At 44.2% G+C, this 24,511-nt stretch overlaps 1 long non-coding RNA gene across 1 annotated transcript; it reads right to left on the bottom strand.

The window, feature by feature from the left end:
- Positions 1–656: 656 nt before the first annotated feature.
- LOC120638260 lies at positions 657–8,112 on the bottom strand. The gene is made up of 3 exons (XR_005659827.1): positions 8,101–8,112; positions 7,958–7,960; positions 657–699 (listed from the first exon to the last, which is right to left on the bottom strand). It is a non-coding gene; the product is annotated as an uncharacterized LOC120638260 (long non-coding RNA).
- Positions 8,113–24,511: the final 16,399 nt, after the last annotated feature.

The following is a 24,511-nucleotide window of genomic DNA, read 5'->3' as shown; positions in this document are numbered from 1 at the left end:
TGAGGGGAAGGGCGGTGAAAGAGGAATCAAGGCTAACTCCATGGTTAATGGACTTAGAGATGGGGAGGATGGTAGTGGAAGAGTTAGGTTGAGGAGAAGATTTGCAGGGGATGTTGATCTTGAGGGATTGGTGGAACACTCAGGAATGAATGTGAAGCAGCATGGCCTAGTGGACAGAGCATGAGCCTGGCAGTTAGAAGGACCTGGCTTCTAATCCCAGCTCTGCCACTTGTTTGTTGTGTGACCTTGGACGAGTCACTTCATTTCTGTGTGTCTCAGTTATCTCATCTTTAAACTGGGGGTTTGTCTCTGGAGACAGGAGGAGGCAAATTTTACTTTCAGCTGAATGAACAGGAATCAGAAGTAGGCTGACTGTTAGGGTAGAATCAAATCACATGTCCTCCAAGAGGACTTCCCCAGTTAAGCCCTCTTTCCCCTGGCTCTCTCTCCCTTCTACTGTGACCTCTGGGCTTTTGAAATTTGCCCCACCCAAAACCCCACAGAGAACACATCTATAAATGATATATATTAATGTCTGTCTCCCCCTCAAGACTCATTCTGGGCAGGGAACACATCTACCGACTCTACTGTATTGTACTCTCAGTGCTGAGTACAGTGCTCTTTGTAATTGAGAAATCCAACCTGATTAAGTTGTCAGTGTAATTGAGAACACAGAAGTTTTTGAAGCTTGAGATGTAGCTCTGCACATAGTAAGGGCTCAATAAATACCATTGATAATTATGTAGATCAGGACACTGTGATGCAAGAGTCAAGAGCAGTATCCATGCTCAAGAGCAGTATCTATGCCTCAGTAGACAATCTTTACACATCTATGCCTCAGTAGACAATCTTTACACATCTATGCCTCAGTAGACAATCTTTACACATCTATGATGTAGAAGCAGCCACACACACAACAGCTACAAACTACAAAGGTAACACAACACACACACTAGAGGAGCACTGTACTAGGCATTTGGAGACCATACACAATCACAGTGTTGCTCCTTCCCCTCAAGGAATTTGCAATCCGGTAGGAGAGTTGGTAACAGTAAATTGACTAATGTAACATCCTTAGAGTGAGAGAATTAATACAAATAAATATGTAAATTAATAGTGCTAATCTTCAAAGGACTTAGTATTCAGGGATCTGGACGCTCAGTCTGTTCCACAAAAGTAAGAGTTGTAGTGGTGCTATTTATAGAGCATGACACCTTGACCCTCAGCTCTCAGAAATAACAGTAACAAATAATAATCATAAGTAGTGATATCTGATAAGTACCTGTTTTGTGTTAAGCACTGGAGTGAATGCAGTTTGATGAGACAGTCCTTGTCCCACATAGGGCATACAATCTAAGGGGATGGTCATCCCCATTTTGCAGATAAGAAAGTGAAGCCCAAAGAAGTTAAGTGACTTACCCAAAGTCATGCAGCAGACAAGCAGGGGAGTCGGAATTAAAACCCAGGTATCCTGACTCCCAAGGGTGTGCTCTTTCCACTAGGCCATGCTGCTTCTTTACAGTGTGCCACTGCTCAATCAGAAGCAAAAGACACACTTCCTGCCCACAAGGGGCTTACATTAAAAAGGAGTAGCTCACAACCTGTCTTAGTTATTGCTGGCTGATTAGGCATGGCTTATTCCAGAATGGATCAATGGGCCAGGACTATCCAATCTTATCTGGTTTAGCTACCTGTGGAGAGAGGGGTGGAAATACAGGACAGGTGTGCAGATAGTTGTCTGGTTGCCTCTAGGACAGCTGTGTCCAAATTGGCAGGGGTGAAACCCTGTCCCCACTGAACTGCCCTGCCTCACAATCAATTGATGGTACTGATTGAGTGCTCACTATGTGCAGAGAACTGTTCTAAGTTATAGAAGCAGCGTGGCTCAGTGGAAAGAGCACGGGCTTTGGAGTCAGAGGTCATGGGTTCAAATCCTGGCTCGGCCATTTGTCAGCTGTGTGACTTTGGGCAAGTCACTTAACTTCTCGGTGCCTCAGTTACCTCATCTGTAAAATGGGGATGAAGACTGTGAGCCCCACGTGGGACAACCTGATTCCCCTGTGTCTATCCCAGCGCTTAGAACAGTGCTCGGCACATAGTAAGCGCTTAACAAATACCAACATTATTTATTATTATTATTAAGTGCTTGGGAGGGTATAATACAGCAGAGCTAGTAGAACACATTAGGAGGATCTGAAAAATCCAAGGAGAAACCCAGGAGATTTGGTTCTTGAAAGCTACGAAGTGACTGATGCCATTATGGTCTCTCAATTCTTAGCCAGAGGCAAATAATAATAATGGCATTTATTAAGCACTTACCATGTGCTGAGCTCTGTACTAAGAGCTGGGTAAGATACAACTTAATCAGGTTGGATACAGTCCCTATCCCACGTGGGGTTCACAATCTAAGGCAGAGAGCTATGTAGGATTTAATCCTCATTTTACAGATGAGGAAATTGAAGCACAGAGAAATGAAGTAACTTGCCCAAGATCACCCAGCAGACAATTGGCAGAGCTGAAATTAGAACCCAGGTCCTCTGACTCCCAGGCCTGTGCTCTTTCCATAAGGCCATACTGCTTCTCTAAGCTAACATGGAAGCCAGCAAATTCAGAAACAAGTTTGGGGGGCGGGGGGAGGGTGTGGCAGGGGAGGCCTCGGTGAAAATCTAGGAAGTGTTCCCTCGTTATTTTTTTTTCCAAGCTTGCACCCAACAAACACCTTCCTCACATCTCGTAGTGCCCTTCAGGGTGGAGCAGCATAACTGCATCCCCAGGCCTGAAAGTTTTCCCCTCACACCCAGAAGTCAGGTCACCTCCAGCCTGCCCCAGTCACAGAGACAACAAGCAACCCCTAACAGACCTTCTCCCTCACCAGGCAAGGAGCAAGCTGGGAGTTTTGCTCCAAGCAGTTGCACCCTCACCTCATCCCCTCTCCCCACAACCCCCATGCCACAAAGGAGAATAAAGGGAACTGGCTCCCCTTGGGTTAGAATGCAACCTGCCTCTAATGGGGCATGTCTTCTGGACAGATTGCAGACATCAATCAAATTAGGTATTTTCATCTTTGATCCAGATGTCTCTCCCTGCCAAATCCCAGCACAGCCACTCAACGAGCGCAGGATGGCAGATTTCGAACAAGGGCCTTCGATTGATTTATGGCCTCTCTGAGGCAGAGTTGGGATGTTGCCGGAGGACATACTTGTAACAGTCATTCTAATGGCCTGCTGCCATGCTCCTCGGGGGCAGAGGGTCTACATGAGGCTTCTCCTTCAAATGCTGAGGTGAATCTCAATATTGCCCACTGGTGACAGGCTGAATGTGGGTTGGGAAGGAGAGTGAAAGAGGAGTCAAGGATAACTCCATGATTAATGGACTTGAGAGCAGTTGGTGATAAATTATAATAATGTTATTAAGTGCTTACAGTATGCCAAGGACTGTAATAAGTGCTGAGGGGGGATACAAAATAATCAATCTGGGCACAGTCCCTGTCCTGCATGGGTCTCATAGTTTAAGTAGGAGGGACAACAGATAGGGATAGAATAATAATGGCATTTAAGTGCTTACTATATGCAAAGCACTGTTATAAGCACTGGGGTAGTACAAGGTAATCAGAGTGTACCACTTAGGGCTCACAGACTTCATCCCTATTTTACAGATGAGGGAACTGAGGCCCAGAGAAGGTAAGTGACTTTCCCGAAGTCACACAGCTGACAAAGTGGCAAAATCGGGGATTAGAACCCACGATCTCTGACTCCCAAGCCTTGGATCTTTCCACTAAGCCACGCTGCTTAGAATTTAGGTTGTTGAGTAGGGCAAGGGGAACAGGTTAGAGATAGGAATATTCTACCCAATAGGACTCTGGGACGAAGCTCCCATCACTGGCATCAGGACCGTTTAGATCGCTTAGGCTGCTCATCGCCTCTTAGAAGTCTGGACCTGAAAGTTGAACACATGCCACAGCAGAGTCTCTGTGATCTCTTTCTGTCTCTGATCAACATCATTTACCAATCCCTGTTTTGTGGGAATAACTCTGTACTCAGAACTTTACTATAGACTGTAAGGTCCTTGTGGGAAGGGGTGCTTAGTACAGTGCTCTGCACACAGTAAGCACTCAAGAAATACAATTGCTTCACTGGGGAGTATACGGTAAGAGAAAAAGACTTGAGTCTCAACCCAAAAGATCTTGCGGTTTACTGAGGAAAGACAAATTGAACTGATATAATAGAAAAAAGAGCAGAAATAAACTGCTAGGAAACCAAGGACACAGAAAAATATTACGTACATATGCCAGTATTACCTTCACCACATTGTTAAAATCCACCTTTTCCTCACCAAACTGTTATCATGTTGATCCAAGTACTTAATCTAGCCCACCTTGACTAATGATTGCTGACTTCCGCCTCTCCCCACTCCAGTTCATACTTCATTCTACTGGCCGGATCATTTGTCTTAAAAAAATAAAAAACAGTTCTGCCCATGTTTCTCCACCCCCAAAAGCCTTCAGTAGTTGCCCAGCCACCTCAAACAGAAGCTCCTTATTATCGACTTTAAAGCACTCAATCACCTTGCCCCCTTATATCTTACCTCTCTAATTTCCAACTACAACCCAATCCTCTCACTTCACTCTATCACCAGCCTACTCATTTTACCTTGATCTTTTCTATCTTGCCGCCAACACTTCGCCCACATCCTACCTTCCCTCGCGCTTTACATCCATTCTCCCCACCTTCAAAGTCTTATTAAAAAAACAAAAAACCCTCACATCTTTTCTAAGAGATCTACCCCAATAAGCTCTCATTTACCCTATTCCCTGTCCCTTCTGCATCACCCTTGCACTTGGATTTGTCTCCTTTATTTACTCTCCCCTCAGCCCTAGAGAACTTATGTGCATATCCATAATTTATTTTAATGTATATCTCCCCCTCTAGACTGTAAAATCCTAATGGGCAGGGAACACAGAGACCGATGTCCTCTGGACTTCTTCCAATTTTCTCAACTCATAATGCCCCACTTAGCCTCCATTCCCAAACTACTCTCATTTGATGACCAAAATAGACGTCCTCAATATCTCCCTCTCTACTGAACTCAACTCAGTCGCTCCCCTATCCCTTCGTTGCTCTCGTATCACTAACCCACAGCCCCGGATCTCCAGCATAGTCCACCTCCTTTGCTCTTGTGCTTGAGCTGCGGAGCGCTGCAGGCAGAAATCTAAATATCAGGACAATTTTGTCTGCTTCGAGTTTATCCTTATATGCTTTAACTCTGCCCTCTCCTCTGCCCAGCAATACTATATCTCCACCCTTAACATCCATGCCCATCGTCCTTGCCAGTTGTTCCAGACACTTAACTACCTCCTCAGACCCCCTGCCACCTCCCTCCCTTGCCCCCAGTGACCTACCTACTTTACTAAGAACATTGACACCATCAGGTATGAGCTCCCTAAAAATAGCCCCTGCCCCTCCTAAGTCCCTCTCCCTTCAACTCTCCCAACCTTCCCAGCAGTAGCTCTTGAATAGATCTCCTGCCTCCTCTCAAAAGCCACCCCCTTCACCTGCATCCTGGACCCCTTTCCTTTGCACCTTTTCAAAACTCACCCCCCTCCCTTCTTCTCTTCCTAATAGCCATCTTCAACTGTTTGCTTTCCAATGGCTTCTTCCCACTGCTTTCAAATATGCCCACTTCTCCTCATGCCAAAAAAATCCTCCCTTGACCCCACGGCTCCCTGCAGTTATTGTCCCATCTACCTCCTATCATTCCTTTCCAAACTTCTTGAGCGAGTTGTTTACACCTGCTGTCTCAAATTCCTCTACTTGACCCACTCCAATCTGGCTTCCATCCCCTTCACTCCATAGAAACCACCTTCTCAAAAGGTCACCAATGATCTCCTTCTTGCCAAATCCAAAAGCCTCTACTCCTAATCCTCCTCAACCTCTCAGCTGCCTTTGACACTGTGGACCACGCTTTTCTCCTGGAAATGTTATCCAGTCTTGGCTTCACTGACTCTGTCCTAGTTCTCCTCTTATTTCTATGGCCGTTCATTCTCAGTCTGCTTTTCAGACTACTCCTCTCCCTCCCATCCCCTAATTGTGGGGCTCCCTCAAAGTTCAGTTCTGGGTCCCCTCTATTCTCCATCTAAACCCACTTCCTTGGAGAACTCATTCACTCCCATGGCTTCAACTACCACTTCTATGCAGATGATGCCCAAACCTCCATCTCCAGCCTTGATCTCTCTCCCTCTCTGCATTCTCACCCTTCCTCTTGCCTTCAAGACATCTCTACTTGGATGTCCTCCCGGCACCTCAAAATTAGCATGGCTAAAAATGAACTTATCTTCCCACCCAAACCCTGTCCTCCTGCTCACTTTCCCATCACTATTGACAGCACCACCATCCTTCCTGTCTCATAAACCCATAATCTTGGTGTTATCCTTGACTCATCTCAATCGTTCAACCCACATATTCAATCCATCACTAAATCCTGTTAGTCCCACCTTCACAACATCACTAAAATCTACCATTTCCTCTCCATCCAAACTGCTATGACATTAATATAAGCACTCATCCCACCTGAATTACTGCATCAGCCTCTTGTCTCTCCCTACTCCAGTTCATGCTTCATTCTGCTGCCCGGATCATTTTCTACAAAAATATGCAGGACATAACACCCCACTCAAAAAACTCCAGTCGTTGACCATCCACCTCCATATCAAACAAAACTCCTCACCAGTGGCTTTAAATCATTACATCGCTTTGAGCAAGTCACTTCAATTCTCTGGGCCTCAGTTCCCTCATCTGTAAAAAGGGGACTGAGATTGTGAGCCCCATGTGGGACAACCCATTTACCTTGTATCTACCCCAGCAGTTAGAACGGTGCTTGGCACATAGTAAGTGTTTAACAAATACCATTATGTTCCAGACACTGTAGTAAGTACTGAGGTATATGCAAACCAATCATGTTGGACACAATCCAAGTCCCGCACGAGCTCACAGTATTAATACCCATTTTACAGATGAGGTAACAGACATGAAGAAGTTAAGTGACCTGCTCAAGGTCACTCAGCAGGCAAGTGGCAGAGTCAAAATTAGAACTCAAGTCCTTCTGACTCCCAGGCCTGTGACCTATCCAGTATGCCACACTGTTTCCCACCAGCAGTTTACCCAGGTCATTACCTACTGCCATCCTAAACCAGAGCAAATTTGAACCTCAGTGCTCATTCTGGGGGGACGGGGAGGCAGAGAAGAGGTTTGCATTATTAACTAACACCCTGGGGGCTCCACAGCTGACTGGGTGAAAAAAAAGGATAACTACCTCAAACTCCTTCCCCAGTGCAATAGCGGGGTTTCTCCAGCTTTAGTGAGTCTGGCCTCAGTTGTAACAAATAACTCTCTTTCTAAAAGGAAAATATAGAATTTACTACATCTAAGACAATTTTTCTCTCCTGGGATCGATAATCAATGATAAAGGAATTAATAGCCAAGAAATACACAGAAGATGAATGCTAGGAAGACTTCCTATGAAGAACCTGGAAAAAGTCATGAAATGCGGTGATGTAACAATTGACACAAAAAATACAAATTGTCAACTCTAAAGGAGTTTCCAGTGACAATGTTTAGACTCTAAAGCTGGACAGTGAAAAAACAGGATAGAAAGAACATCTATTCTTTTGAATAGTTTGGAGAAGATTTTTGTGAATACCACGGACTGCCCAAAAAACAAACAAATGGATTTTGGAGCAAATTAAACCAAAGCGGTCTTTGGAAGGCCAAGTGACTTAACTTAGATTAATATATTTTGGATACATAATCAGGAGGACTAATTCTCTGAAGAAGACACTAATGCTAGTAAGAGCCCAGGGAAAACATGAAAGAGGCAGACTGGCAACTAGATGGATAGAGACCATAACGACGATAACAGCAGAACTACTAGAAAGGTTGCAGATTATAGCAGAGGACAGGACGTTCTGGAGAAAGTTTATCCAAGGAGTTGCTATGAATTGGAAATGACTTGATGGCACATCATAATAATAAAAGAATCTAAGGCAGAAGCTTAAGCTTCCCTTGTTAGGAGTAAGTCAGCAATTGTAGTTTTGACAATAAAAACTAAATCCTGATGTAAATAAAGACTACCCCATATCAGGTACTGGTCCCTAAATTAATTTATCTTACCCACCCACTACACAAGTTCATTCACTTACCTTATCACCTGCAACCTTCTGTATGAGTTTGTGTCCCCAAAACCAAGGTACATACTTCTTTCAGTGGCATAACACAGTAGAGAGAAAACAATAGGCCTCTTGTAGACTCACATTACAACCCTTCTCCCCTCCATTTTGTCCCAATCCTTCTTTGGAATTGGCTGAGTATCAGGTGAACTCACCAGGTGAACCAGCCTCTCTCTCCTATATAAACTGTGAGGTCCATGTGGAGAGAGATTCTGATTAATTTGTGCTTAGGATAGTGCTTGGCATGTAGTACTTGCTTGACAAAATACCATCATGAGAATTGGCAGCTTAGTACAGTGTTCTGCACACAGTAAACACTCAATAAATACCTTTGCTTGATTAACTTATTGATAAGGTATGCAAATAAACCTCTCCTATAGGGCAGGTGAGCCACTCTACCTGCTTCAGGTGGCAGGAAGCTACAATTTCCCAAACCATCACAGAGCCCTGAGAATAATAGCCAAGAATTCCTTTTGATGCAGGGACAGTTGGGAAGACTGTGAGCTCATTGTGGACAGGAATGTGTCTGTTGTTATAATGTATTCTCCCAAGTGCTTAGTGCAGGCAGTAAACACTCAATAAATACAATTGAATGAATGAATGAACGAATGAAAACTAACTTGCCCAAGGTCACACAGCAGACAAGTGGTGGAGACAGAATTAGAACCCAGGTCCTTCTGACTCCCAGGCCCATGCTCTATTAACTCAGATTCACTACTTCTCATATTCCTAAATGTAATAGTACAGTGCTCTGCACACAGAAAGTGCTCAGTAAATACTGATGATAGTGATGATTTCCCCTGCTCTACTGGTCCCGATGGAGGAGGACTAATTCTGTGGAGAAGACATTAATGCCAGGAAAATTCCAGGGAAAATCTGAAAGAAAAGACCAGCAACTAGATGGCTAGAGACCATAACAGTGATAACAGAAGAACCATTAGAAAGGTCATGGATAATGGCAGAAGTTAGGATGTTCTGAAGAGGATACATCTATAGAGTCGCTATGAATCGGAAATGACAATAATAATCAGATCCAAAACCAGGGGAAGAGGTTGGGAGGCCTGAGGGGTAGGGAAGAGGAGAAAGGAAAAAGGCAGAATCTCTGATTGGGAATTGGGCACTGTGGGGAAGAGGAACACAGTTTTAATAATAATAATAGTAATGTTGGTATTTGTTAAGTGCTTACTACGTGCCAAGCACTGTTCTAACCGTTGAGGTAGACACAAGGTAATCAGGTTGTCCCACCTAGGGCTCACAGTCTTCATACCCATTTTACAGATGAAGTAACTGAGTCACAGAGAAGTTAAGTGACTTACCCAAGATCAAACAGCTGACAAGTGGTAGAACCGGGATTAGAACTCATAACCTCTGACTCCCAAACTCAGGCTCTTTCCACTGAGCTATGCTATTTCTGTTAATGATAATAATAACCAATACAATAATAATAATTATTATTGCATTTTTTAAGCACTTTCTATGTGTCAAGCACTGTTCTAAGGACTGGGATAGATACAAGGCTATCAGGTTGGACACTGTTCCAGTCCCACTTGGGGCTCACAGTCTTAATCCCCATTTTACCGATGCGGGAACAGAAAAGTGAAGCGATTTGCCCAAGGTCACACAGTAGACAAGCGGTGGTGTCAGGATTAGAACCCAAGTCCTTCTGCCTCCCAGGTCCATTCTCTATCCATGAGGCCATGTGACCAGGGACAGATTGTGATTTATATCAGACTGGGGTTGTTGGGCAAGCTGGGGTTGTCCACCCTCTGTATCCTCCTCACTTTCCTGCCAGATTTAGAGTTTGGGCGGTCTGTGTCAGTTTTGGGAGAGATCAAACCTGGGACCCTGAATTCAAAGGAAAATAATGTTTGCATCTTACAAATAGAATATTTATTTTTTTTAAGTGTTTATTATTTTCCAGGCACTGTACTAAACACTGGGGTAGATACAAAGATAATCAGGTCAGACACAGTTGGACACATGGGACTCTCAGTCTTAACCCCCATGTTACAGATGTGGTAATTTAGGCACAGAGAAGTTAAGTGATTTACCCAAGGCCACACAGCAGTGGGAATTAGAATCCAGATTCTTCTGACTCCCAGACCCGGGCTCTGTCCACTACCCCACTCTGCCTCTCCTGAATCTGAATTAGTACAGTATTAGACATTTTGTTTTCCAATGGCTATTATACTTTCAGCAGTCTTCATCTCCAAGCTGACTTCTGTGAGAAGACATCAAGCCTCTGAATGTTGGTCTTCAGTAACTGTGTACACTGCTCTGCTGGCTCTTTCTCTCAATCTCCATTAAGACCATTAAAAAATGAGTGTGCTGCTTGCCTGTGGGAGCATTTTCCTAAACCCATCTGGCTCTCTGACAGAAGAGAGCCTTCCTGCTTATTCTTTTGTGTTCACTATGGCTCAACCTCATGTTTGTAAGGGCTTTTGTGTTCCAAAGAATTTTCTTTCAGAACAAATCACAGAATGGTTCACGTAGTATACTTGGAGGTTGATGGAAAACAGTCGGAATTACATTCATGTGGTCTGAATGTTCAAGGAGTCAAATGAAAACATTATTGTGGCTCTTAATACCCATATCTGGGGCTTATCATCTTTTTGATAACCTGTGGTACACTTGTCTGCCATAAAGAGATCTTTAGGAGCCTAGAGAGTGAACATGAGGACATCACTCTCCTTAAGTCAATAAATGCCTTTGATTGATTGACTGATCAAGGAAGCTACCTCTCCATAGTCAGAGCCATGAAGAATGGCAGAGCACTCTAAACTTGAGACCAAGGGGCTCTAGTGCAGATGACCCTTTGATCAGATGTGGTTCAACCTTTTAGAGTGGATAATAATAATAATAGTATTTGTTAAGCGCTTACTAGATGCCAAACTCTGAAGTGCTGGGGTACATATAAGTTAGTCAGGTTGGACACAGTTCCTGTCCCACAAGGGGAATCACACTTTTAATCCCCATTTTACAGATGAGGTGACTGAGGCAAAGAGAAGTTAAATGACTCATCCAAGGTCACACAACAGACAAATGACAGAGCCGTCATTAGAACCCAGATCCTTCTGACTCCCAGGACCCATGCTCTATCAATTGAAGTCATCCTGCTACTCCCCCACTCTACTGACTGACCTCAGCATTCTCTGCCTTAATGACAACCCAATGGCCCGAGGATTGGTAACTGGAGACGTCACTGGGGCTGCCCCCCAGTTCACGTTGAGATGACCTGTTTGGTTGAGTGGAGGGAAAGCAGCAGGTGCAGGGCAGAATTCCTGATGGGCCCAGGAGTACGGATGATTGGCAGTTGATGTTCTGGATTCTGGAATCCATGTTCCCTTCCATCCCCGTGTTGCTTACCTGTTCTCTCTGGACAACCATGGAGTAACTAGAGCAGTGCAGTCAGTGAAAGGACATGTCTGGTGAAAGGAGAACAGAGTCCAACCTGAATGCTTCCTGTTAGCATCTTCAAGTCCAGTCCAGGCGCCCCCCTTTCTTTTTATAGTATTTGTTAAGCACTTACTGTGTACCAGGCACTGTTAATACTGATAATAATAATAAATGTTGTATTTGTAAAAGTGCTTTCTATGTGTTGGGCACTGTATTTAGCACTGTGGTGAATACAAGCAAATCGGGTTGGACACAGTCCCTGGCCCACATGGTTCTCACAGTCTCAATCCCCATTTTAGATGAGGTCACGGAAGTTCAGAGAGGTTAAGCGACTTGCCCAAGGTCACACAGCAGACAAGTGGCAGAGCCATCATTAGAACCCAGATCCTTCTGATTTCCAATCCTGTGATCTATTCACTAGGTAGTGCTGCTTCTCTGATGATCCCCTCCCTGCTGCCAGAGACCCTGGATTGGAGAAGTTCTGACAAGTCTTGGGAGATCATTCATTCATTCTTTCATTCGATTGTGTTTATTGAGCACTCACTGTGTGCAGAACACTGTACTAAGCACTTGCGAGAGTACAACAATAGACACATTCTATATGACCAGATCCCTCCCCGTTCATATAGACTCTAGACAATATGAACATAGAGACTTTTGCTCCACCTCCTCCTCCTAATCCAGTAGTCCGAAGGTCTGGTTCACTCTAAATCTGTCCAATCCATCACTGAAGGGTTTTTATTGTAAGCTCATTCTACAGTGTAAGCTTGTTATGGGCAGGGAATATATCTGTTATATTGTTATATTGTACTCTCCCAAGGGCTTAGTACAACATTCTGCACACAGTAAGTGCTCAATAAATACGATTGATTGATTATTGAGCACTTACTGTTTGGGCAATACTGTACAAAATGAGAACGTGAAACACAAAAGGGTTTGTAGGCATGGTTTCTGCCCACGAGGAACATACAGTCTAAAGGGTAAGACAAACATTAAAATTAATTATGGATATGTACTTTAGGGCTGTGAAACTGAGGGTGGAGCCCACTGTGGGCAGGGATTGTCTCTATTTGTTGCTGAATTGTACTTTCCAAGCTCTTATTCTATTTATTTTATTAATGATGTGTACACATCTATGTGTATATATGTATCTATAATTCTATTTATTTGTACTGATGCTATTGATGTCTGTTTACTTGTTTTGTTTCATTGTCTGTCTCCCTGCTTCTAGACTGTGAGCCCGTTGTTGGGTAGGGATTATCTCTGTTGCCGAATTGGACTTTCCAAGCGCTTAGTACAGTGGTCTGCACACAGTAAGTGCTCAATAAATACAATTGAATGAATGAACGAATAAATGAATTTGCCCTCAGATGAGATTAGGATTTATTAACAAAGGGAAATGCTTCATGCAGCACCTGGCTACAGTGGTTTTCTTTGTCCTAAATAAAAAGGGTTTTTCTCTCTCTGGAAAGATTTGTTTAAATAATTTGATACTTCTGGTAAATAAAAGCTTTTTAACTGAAAGCACACCATGGTCATTTTGAAGATCATGAGCTGAGCTAATGAGTTTTTATTTTAATAATATATTTCTTTGAACTATTTTCTTGAAGTCGATAGGCTTTGAAGATGTGCTGTGAAGAGAGATGAAAGTTTTTCTCTTGTATCTTGAAAAACCTTGGTAATTCTTCAGCCTCCTCAATAAGGAAATCACCCTTGCTCTTTAAAAAAAATAAGCTACTAAACTTGTGAAAATGTTTGGGATTCACAAATTCATAGTTACATTTCTCTCACAGGCCAATCTGATCTCAGATGTGGGTCTGCTTTGGGGAGAGTTTCTGACCAGGATTTGAAATATTGGGAATTATTGCTTCTACACATCTGTGGCTACTGGCTCTTATCTGAAAATACCCAGATGGCTTCAGATCAGAGGACAGAAAACAGTTTATATTATAAAACTGAATTAACTGAATGTTGAAATAATTTCTGAAAGCTAAATAATTTTGGAAACATTGGTTTAGATGGTACAACTAGTTCTCTCCATTCAGAAATTCACTTTATTCAGGCCTGGGTTCTGGAGCCTTCATTGGATACCTTTCCTTAGCTGAAAATTCCCTTTCGCCTCGGCCGGTTCAGGGAATTGGAGTCCTAGATTGGAATGTACAGTTGAAGGGTTCGGTGTTAGTGCTCCATAAAAGCTGCCTTTTGATTAGAAAGGCTTTATCTTGCTTCAGCACATGATGATGTCTGGTTAGACCTACTGAAACCTGGGCTAATTCATTCACTCAATTGTATTTATTGAGCATTTACTGTGTGCAGAGCACTTTACTAAGCACTTGTAAAGTACAATTCGGCAACAAATAGAGACAATCTCTACCCAACAAGGGGAGGAGTTTCAATTGTATTTCTCCTAGAAGGGAACTTTAGATTAGTGATTAGAATGGATTCCTCCATTATAGGATGCCAGCTGTGGGAATATTTTACCTCCCCGGGCAACCTCTCTGAACTTCCGTGACCTCATCTTATTGCCCAACCAGTGTCACTCTGGCACAGAGTCCCTGCTCCTCACCCCCAGTGCCATCTTGGGACATGGACATAGTGGGATGGAGAACTGTAAATAATGGCTTTTTCCAGGGACTGGGACACGTTTTATGGACATCTTTAGGAACGATCTGGAAGATGAAAATTGCAATTCACATTAAGCTTTTCTAAGGGTGAAATCCAGTCGATTACAGGAAACCTTCATAAAGCTGGTGAGTAGGGCAAAAATGGCAGATAAACTTTAGATTGGGTAAATCAATCTATCATGAATGGTGTTTATTGAGTGCAGAGGGACTGATCTCTTGGGAAAAGCAGAATGGACTAGTGGAAAGATCACAGGCTGGAAGTCAAAGGACCTGGGTTCTAATCATGACTGTTGTGGGACCTTGGGCAAATCACTTAACTTCTTTGTGTCTCAGTTCCCTTATCTTCAAAATGGGGATTCAGTGCTTGTTCTCCCTCCTAAAGTAACTGTGAGCTCCATATAGTACCTGCTCATCTTGTATCTACCCCAGGACTTAATATACGCTTGACACATAGTAAGCAATTAATATTATTATTATTCATTGTGAGCAAGGAATGTGTCTACCAACCCTATTGAAATGTACTCTCCCAAGTGCTTAGTACAGGGCTCTGCACAGTAAGCACTCAATAAATAGGAAGTCTAACCACTATATCAGAGAATTGGAGTTGCCTAGTGAATAGAGTACAGTCCTGAGAGTCGGGAAGAGCTGGGTTCTAATCTTGGCTCCTTCACTTGCCTGCTGTGTGACCTTGGGCAAATCACTTAACTTCTCTGTGCCTCAGTTACCTCTTCTATAAAATGGGAATTCAGATTGTAAGCCCCAAATGGGACATGGACTGTTTCGAACCTGTTTACCTTTTGTCTACCCCTGTGATTAGTGTAGTGCCTGGCACAGAGTAAGTGTTTTAACAAAATACCATATAAAAATACCACTGATGATTATGATATTTATAACAGTATAATAAACACAATCCCTGCTATTAAAGAGCAAAATCCATAATAATTCATCAAAGAAAAAAATGACCCAAGTTATGCCTCTGAGCTATCAGCCACAAGTGGATGACATTAGAGTCATAGTTGAATGTTGGATCAGAACTGGGGACAGTAAGAGGCCAGCAAAATGAATCCGAGGACCTGGGTTTTAATCCCGACTCCTTCACTTGTCTGTTGTATAACTAAGAATTATCCGTGCCCTGATTACCTCATCTGTCAGATGGTGATGAAGTTCTCAGATCTAGACTGTGAGCCCCATGTGGGAGAGGGACTGTATAGTTAAATAAATGTTGGTATTTGTTAAATGCTTACTATGTGCCAAGCACTGTTCTAAGCACTGGGGTAAATACAAGGTAATCAGGTTGTCCCACGTAGGGCTCACAGTCTTCATCCCCATTTTACAGATGAGGGAACTGGGGCACAGAGAAGTGAAGTGACTTGCCCAAGGTCACACAGAAGACAGGTGGTGGAGCCAGGATTAGAACCCAGTCCTTCTGACTCCCAGGCCTGTGCTCACTCAACTAGGCCACGCTGCTTCTAATATTTCTTGCCTTGTTTCTTCTATATTTATTGACTTGCTGTCAGTTCCTTGGGGCAGAGTGGTGAGATTCTGGGCGAGAGGCAGGAGGTCGGGTCAGAGTGGGGTCAAGGAGGGAGTGGAAAAGGAGGGAAAAAGGAGATGAGGGATTAGATGACCTTAGAATGACTGTAGTGTAATACCAGCCTTGATTTACCCCAGCGGCATCGGGGGCGGGAGGCGGCGACTACTCATTCATTCATACGTTTGATTTGGTGGAATTTTACCCATAGCTGGGTCAGACCTACATGGTCATAATACTTATCAGACCCGAACTGCAATCTCACTGCCTGTCCTTGTGCACTGAGTCGTCAGCTTGGAGGTGGGCGAGTCTCTAATTGAGAAGTCTGAAGAGGATGGCACAAGTGTTGCGTCTCTATTGCCTTCCACCCACAGTGATGTGCCTGACTGTCTAAGATCGGCTGGGGAGGCTTGAGACACCTCAGCATGGAACTGCACTCGATTTTACTGTTCATTCAATAGTATTTATTGAGCGCTTACTATGTGCAGAGCACTGTACTAAGCGCTTGGAATGAACAAGTTATCCCGGCTAGACTACTGTGTCAGCCTTCTCTCTGACCTCCCTTCCTCCTCTCTCGCCCCGCTCCGGTCTATTCTTCACTCCGCTGCCCGGCTCATCTTCCTGCAGAAACGATCTGGGCATGTCACTCCCCTTCTTAAACAACTCCAGTGGTTGCCTAACGACCTCCGCTCCCAACAAAAACTCCTCACTCTAGGCTTCAAGGCTCTCCATCACCTTGCCCCTTCCTACCTCTCCTCCCTTCTCTCTTTCTACCGCCCACCCCGCACGCTCCGCTCCTCTGCCGCCCACCTCCTCGCCGTCCCTCGGTCTCGCCTATCCCGCCGTCGACCCCTGGGTCACGTCCTCCCGCGGTCCTGGAACGCCCTCCCTCCTCACCTCCGCCAAACTGATTCTCTTTCCCTCTTCAAAACCTTACTTAAAAATCACCTCCTCCAAGAGGCCTTCCCAGACTGAGCTCCTCTTCCCCCTCTACTCCCTCTGCCATCCCCCCTTCACCTCTCCGCAGCTAAAGCCTCATTTTCCCCTTTTCCCTCTGCTCCTCCACCTCTCCCTTCCCATCCCCACAGCACTGTACCCGTCCGCTCAACTGTATATATTTTCGTTACCCTATTTATTTTGTTAATGAATTGTACATCGCCTTGATTCTATTTAGTTGCCATTGTTTTTACGAGATGTTCTTCCCCTTGACGCTGTTTAGTGCCATTGTTCTTGTCTATCCGTCTCCCCCGATTAGACTGTAAGCCCGTCAAACGGCAGGGACTGTCTCTATCTGTTGCCGACTTGTTCATCCCAAGCGCTTAGTACAGTGCTCTGCACATAGTAAGCGCTCAATAAATACTATTGAATGAATGAACAAGTCGGCAACAGATAGAGACAGTCCCTGCCGTTTGACGGGCTTACAGTGTTAATGTCCCAGGGATAATAACTGTGGTATTTTCTAAGTGCTTTTGATAATAATCATTAATAATAATAATTATGGTATTTGCTAAGTGCTTACTATGTGCCAAGCACTCTTCTAAGCACTGGAGAAGATACAAGGTAATCAGATTGTCCCATGTGGGACTCACAGTCTCAATCCCCATTTTACAGATGAGGGGACTGAGGTATAGAGAAGTTAAGTGGCTTGCCCAAGGTCACACAGCAGACAAGCAGCAGAGCCGGGATTAGAACCCATGACCTTCTGACTCCCAGGCCCGTGCTCTTGCCACTAAGTCATACAGCTTCTCTGCAGCGTGCCAGTGTGTCAAGCACCAAGTGCTAGGGCCAAATGGGGATTAACACTGTGAGCCCCACGTGGGACAATCTGATTCCCCTGTGTCTGCCCCAGCGCTTAGAACAGTGCTCTGCACATAGTAAGCGCTTAACAAATACCAACATTATTATTATTATTAGAAGATAGTCTCTCTTCCCCATGGGGCCCACAGTCTAAGGGCAGGAGTAAGAACAGGTATTGAATTCCCATTTTACAGATGAAGACACTGAGGCAGAGAGAAGTGAAGCTACTTACCCGAGATCAGGCAGCAGGCGGGTGGCAAAGTCAGAAATAGAATTCAGGTCTCGTGCCTCCCAGGCCCGTGCTCTGTCACCAATGAGCTTAGATAGGGCAGTGGACCAAAGTGGGTAGAAGCCAGATTTGAGGTAGCTCTGATCCAGATCTGATACTGGTCTTTCTTTCGCTTCATCTGGGTTACCCTATTGGGACAACATACACTTATTTTGTTATCTCATGGAAGGCCCTCTGCGTGGATTCTCTGATCCAAAAACCAAGGCTTTGGGTCAAATTGGAGCATAGGAAGCAAAAGAGACTTGGTCTGGGGTCAAAGAAGCAGCATGACCTAATGGATAGATCACAGTTCTGGAGTCAGAAGGATCTGGGTTCTAATCCTGGCTCTGCCACTTGTCTGCTGTGTGACCTTGGGCAAATCACTTCACTTCTCTATGCTTCAGTTACCTCATCTGTAAAATGGGGATTGAGACTGTGAGCTCCCTGGGGCACAAGGACTGTGTTCGAGCTTATTTGCTTGTATCCACCCCAGTGCTTAGTATAGTACCTGGCACATGGTAAGCACTTAATAAATACTACAAAAAAAAAGAAGCCATGCAGAGGACCTTCCAAGAGGTGACAAAATAAGTGTATGTTGTAACACCGGGGTAACCCAGATTAAGTGAAAGACCAGTATCAGATTAGGGTTAGCCTGTGGTTAAACTAGGATTTTGTTTTTAAAGTAAGTCAATCAGTGGTATTCATTGAGTGTTTGCTGTATAAGCGCTTTGGAGAGTACAATATAACAGAGTTGGTAGACATGTTCCCTGCCCATGATGAGTTTACAGTCTAGAGGGGGAGACAGATATAAATAAGTTACAGATAGGTACATAAGTGCTGTGGCGCTGAGGGTGAAGTTAATACCAAATGCCCAAATGTCACAGATCCAAGTGCATAGAGGACACAGGAGGGAGAGAGAGCTAAGGAAAAGAGGGCTTAATCAGAGAAGGCCTCTTGGAGGAGTTTTGACCTTATTAAGGCTTTGAAGGTGGGGAGAGGGGCTGTCTGGTAGAATATGGAGCCAGGAGGGAGTTCCAGGCCAGAGGGATGATAAGAAAGAAGTCTCTATTACTTAAAATGCAGTTGCTGATTTGTTTACTCACTCCAGACTAAGGGAAATTTAAGAATCTGCCTTGTGAACTTCTGTAGAGCAAATATTCAAATATCTCTTTCTGTAAAGAGAGATGTTTGTGCAGTCTGTTTATGTGTGAGCCAATTACCAGAGGGAAATGGAGATATTGTCCTGGAAAGCGAGTTGAGACAATTGGCTTTTCTCTCCCAGCCTGCTGCTTGCCCACTAGAAACAGGACAGAAAAAAAAATCCCCTGAAGATTTTTGTGCTTCTTGGGGATCCAATCTCTAAAATCTTGGGATGTTGACAATAAATTCCTTCGATGTTTTCGGGGAGCTCGTGCTTGATGAGATAAGAGTCACGTAATCTGAGAATCCTACTCTTATCTGGGACAGTGTCTGTTGGGCCAGAGAGCCTCAATCAGTGAATCAATCAATGTTATTTATTGAGCACTTCCTGTGTTCAGAGCACTGCATTAAGCATTTGGGAGAATACAATGTAAGAGAGTTGGTAGACACATTCCCTGCCCACCAGGAGCTTACAGTCTAGAAGGGGAGACAGACATTAAAATAAATTATGGAAATGGACATAAATGTGGTGGGGCTCGGGCGGATGGTGAATATAAGGTGCTCAACGGGTATGGATCCAAGTGCACTGGGAATGCAGAAGGAATGGGGGAAATGAGGGTTTAGTGAGGGAAGGTATCTTGGAGGAGATGAGATTATAATAAGGTTCTAAAGGAAGAGAGAGTTGTGGTCTATGAAAGGTAGAGAAGCAGCGTGGCTCAGTGGAAAGAGCCTGGGCTTGGGAGTCAGAGGTCATGGGTTCGAATCCTGGCTCTGCCATTTGTCAGCTGTGTGACTATAGGCAAGTCACTTAACTTCTCTGTGCCTCAGTTACCTCATCTGTAAAATGGGGATTAAGACTGAGCCCCACGTGGGACAACCTGATTCTCCAACCCAGCACTTAGAACAGTGCTCTGCACATAGTAAGTGCTTAACAAATGCCAACATTATTATAAGGTAAGGGAGGGAGTTCTGGCCATAGGCCGGTGATAAGTCAGCAACAAGATAAATGAGAGCAATATATAGTGAGTTGGTTGGCATTAAGGGAACTAAGTATGGAACTGTGTTGCATTTCAATATCAGCAGGGCGAGGTAGGTGGGGGTGAGTTCTTTGAATGCTTTAAAGCCTATGGAAAGGAGTTTCCATCTGATGAGAAGCAGCGTGGCTCAGTGGAAAGAGCATGGGCTTTGGAGTCAGGGCTCATGAGTTCGAATCCCAGCTCTGCCACTTGTCGGCTGTGTGACTGTGGGCAAGTCACTTAACTTCTCTGTGCCTCAGTTCCCTCATCTGTAAAATGGGGATTAAGACTGTGAGCCCCATGTGGGACAACCTGATTCCCCTATGTCTACCCCAGCGCTTAGAACAGTGCTCGGCACATAGTAAGCGCTTAACAAATACCAACATTATTATTATGAGGAGTTGGATGGGCAACCACTGGAGGTTCTTGAGGAGTGGGGAAGACATGAACTGGACAATTATTCAGAAAAATGATTTGGGAAGCAGAGAGAAATATGGACTCTAGTGGGGACAGACAGAGGGTAGGGAAGTCAGTGAGGAGGCTGATGTAATAGTCAAGGTGGGATAGGCTAAGTGCTTGGATCAACATAGTGGCAGTTTGGATGGAGAGGAAAGGGTGGATTTCAATGATGTTGTGAAGGTAGAACAGACTGAATTTGGTGATAATTTGAATATGTGGCTTGAATGAGAGAGATGAGTCAAAGAAAATGCCAAGGTAATAGAGATGGAGACAGGGAGGGTAGTGTTGTCCAAGTGATGGCAAAGGCCAGGGAGGAAAGAGCTTTTGTGGGAAGATGAGGAATTTTTGTTTGGACATGTTAAGTTTGAGGTGTTGGTAGGATATCCAAGTAGAAATGTCTCTAAGGCTAGACCGTAAGCTTGTTGAGGGCAGGGAATGTGTCTGCTTACTGTTGATGGTACTCTTCCAAGCACCCAGTATAGTGTCTGTACACAGTAAGCGCTCATTAAATATGATTGAATAAATGAGGAAATACGAGACTACAGAAAAGAAGAGAGGTCAGGGCTGGAGAGGTAGATTTGGGACTCATCTGTATAGAAATGATAGTTGAAGCCGGGGGAGTGAATGAGTTCTCCAAGGGAGTGGGCATAGATGGAGAATAGAAGGGGACCCAGAAGTGAGCGTTGAAGGACTCCTACAATTAGGGTTGGGAAGCAGAGGAGGAGACTATGAAAGAGACTGAGAATGAGCTGTCTGAGAGATAGGAAGAGAACCAGGAGAGGACAGTGTCAGTAAAGTCAAGGTTAGATAATGCTTCCAGTGGGACGGGGTGGTCTACAGTGCTGAAGACAGCTGAGAGGTTGAGGAGGATTAGGATGGAGTAGACGCTTTGGATTTGACAAGAAAAGTCACCAGTGACCTTAGAGAGGGCAGTTTTTGTGAAGGGACGGGGGCGGAAGGCAGATTGGAGGGGTTCAAGAACAGAATTCAAGAAGGTGTAGACAACTCCCTCAAGGAGTTTGGAGGGGGCTGGTAGGAGAGAATGGAGAGGTAACTGGAGAGTATTCTGAGGTCTTTGGAACTTGTTTCAGAATAGAGAATATGTAAGCAGTTGGGAAGAAGTTGTTAGAAAGTGAATGGCTGAAGATGGCAGTCAGAGAGGGAAAAAAGGGAGTGGGTAAGTGTTTTGATAATAATATGAAGGGATGGGGTTGAAGATGTGGAGGGGGAGGCAGTAGAATTGGCGAAGAGGTGGGACATCTCTTGAGATACTGCTAGGAAAGGTGTGAGAGTCAAAGGAGGGGAAGGAGGAGGGATAGACTGGAGAAAACAGGGGAAACTTTAGGGAGATCACAACTGATGGATTCAATTTCACCAATAAAGTATGTGGCTAGGTCATTAGGGGCAGGAGATGTGAGGATGTAGGGAACAAGGGGTTTGTAGAGGGAGTTAAATGACTGAGAATCAATGTTAGCCTAGTAGATAGAGCACCCTCGTGGGAATCAGAAGGACCTGGGGTCTAGTCCCGAGTCCGTCACTTGTCTGTTATGGGACCTTGGACAAGTCACTTACTTCTCTGTACCTCAGTTGCCTCCTCTGCAAAATGGGAATTGAGACTTTGAGCCCCACATGGGACATGGGCTGTGTCCAACCTGATTAGCTTGTCTCTACCCCAGGGCTTAATAGAGTACCTGTCACATAGTAAAGACAAAAAAAACCCCAAGCAAATTGTAAGTGCTTGAAAAAAAACCTGGTGTGGGCAAAAGACATGATCATCATTAATCAATCAGTGGAATTTATTGAGTGCTTACTATGTGCAGAATACTGTACTAAGCATTCAATGATATTTATTGAGTGCTTACTGTGAGCTTAGGAGAATACATTGCAACAGAACTAGCAGACACATTCCCTGCCCATAACGAGCTTACAGTCTAGAGGAGAAAGAAATAATGTTACAGATACCTGCAGACATTTCCCAATGTGGGCAGGGAATGTGCCTGTTTATTAATAATAATAATATTTGTTAAGTGCTTACTATGTGCCAAGCACTGTTCTAAGTGCTGGGGTAGAAAAAAAGTAATCAGGCTGTCCCATATAGGGCTCATAGTCTTAATCCCCATTTTACAGATGAGGTAACCGAGGCACAGAGAAGTTAAGTCACTTGCCCAAGGTCACACACTGGACAAGTGGCGGAGCTGGGATTAGAACCCATGAGCTCTGGATCCCAAGCCTGTGCTCTTTCCACTAAGTCACACTGTTTATCGTTACATTGTACTCTCCCAAGCACTTAGTACAGGGCTTTGCACACAGTAAGTGCTTAATATGAATGAATGAATGAATGAATGAATGAATGAATGAATGAATGAATGGATTTCCAGCCTGACACCCTAACACTGGCTTGGGAGCCTGTGATTGAATCTTCCTGCCTGACCCCAAGGGAAGTGGTGCTGGGGGAGTCTCCGTCTCCCATGGCTGCCTCACTCTGTGCTCAGCTGCAGAAAAAGCCACACTGGGTCCTTTCCTCCTGGCAGCAGCTGGATGCTTTGTCTGGAAAGCTGTGAAAATTGACTGCCCTGCAGGCCAAAGAGGGAACAATGCAAAATGGAAAATCTGCTCCTAAACCCCCTTGGCTTGCCCACTTCTTTCCTGGACCCACGGTGGCTTCCTTTCAATCTCCCCTCCATTAAATGCAAATTCGGTTTACTTTGGGGGAACAGCGCTGATCAATGATGCTCTTCTGGGCCTACGGTTCGGTAAACATTTCCATCTGTGGTTGTGTGTTCGGAGATTGTGTGGTCAGCCTGTCCAGAATCCGATCACTTGAGACACTAATCCTGGGCATAGCTGAATCCTGAATGACGGAGGAAGCTATCTTTAGCCATCTATTATTTGGATGGGAAAGTGGTCTTTTTAATAAACTCACCCCCATAAGGAGGAGGTTCACATCTTACTTTTCCTGCCCAGCATTCTGCAGAAAAGCCAGCCTGAGAAGCAGCGTGGCCTAATGGATAGATAATGGGCCCGGGAGTCAGAAGGACCTGGGTTCTAGTCCTGCCTTTGCCATTTGTCTGCTGTGTGACCTTGGGCAAGTCACTTAACTTCTCTGTGCCTCATCTGTAAAATGGGGATTAAGACTGTGAACCCTACATGGGACAGGGATTGTGTCCAATGTGATTATCTTGTATCTACCCCAGAGCTTAGAACAGTGCCTGGCACATAGTAAGTGCTTAACAAAAACGATCAAAGAATAAAGAAGCCATTACGTGGCACTGACTGGTAAGCAGCGTGGCCTAATGGAAAGAGCAAGGGCCTGAGAGTCAGAGGACCTGGGTTCTAAAGCCCGGCTCCACCATTTGTCTGCTGTGTGACCTTGGGCAAGTCACTTCATTTCTCTGTACCTCAGTTTCCTCATCTGCCAAATGCCTACTTGGACTATAAGCCCCAAGTGGGATAGGGATTCTGTCCAACCTGATTTACTTCTAACTACCCAGTGAATAGTACAGTGCTTTATATAAATTAAGCCCTTACAAATGCTATAATTAAATGAATTAAATTAACTATCCTTAGTCTAAAAGATCAGGCTTCAGAATGCTAAGATTAAAAGTGGTGAATTCGGTCCCAGATGTAGCAACAGAAAGAATATGAGATATTCCTATACTTATATAATGGGCCAGGAGGATGGAAAACATTGAGTTTGAACACTTGATATAACTGTACTATTTTTTCAGTTGCTTTTTCAGTTATTTTTTTCAGCTGATGAGTTTGTGCTGTTTCCTTTTTGTCTTTGTCTTCCTCCTGCTATCAATCTTCATATATCTGATTTGTCTGTCTCTTCCATTAGATTATGAGTCCTGTGAAGGGAGGGAGCGTGTGTTTTGTTGCTATTGTACATCTTAGCACAGAACCTAACAATAAATAGTTGTTCAATGTGTTGCATATGTAGCATTATTGATCAATCAGTGAGTCATACATAGATTTGACATGGATTTTTTTATATATGTAGTTTGAGGGATTATACTGCATGGGCCAGTGATATTCAGAGTTAGACTATGAGCCTGA

The sequence above is a fragment of the Ornithorhynchus anatinus genome, chromosome 3 (assembly GCF_004115215.2).
Source record: "Ornithorhynchus anatinus isolate Pmale09 chromosome 3, mOrnAna1.pri.v4, whole genome shotgun sequence".
Taxonomy (NCBI): domain Eukaryota; kingdom Metazoa; phylum Chordata; class Mammalia; order Monotremata; family Ornithorhynchidae; genus Ornithorhynchus; species Ornithorhynchus anatinus.
Note: the sequence above shows the minus strand (reverse complement) of the source record. Positions and strands in the feature narration are given on the sequence as shown.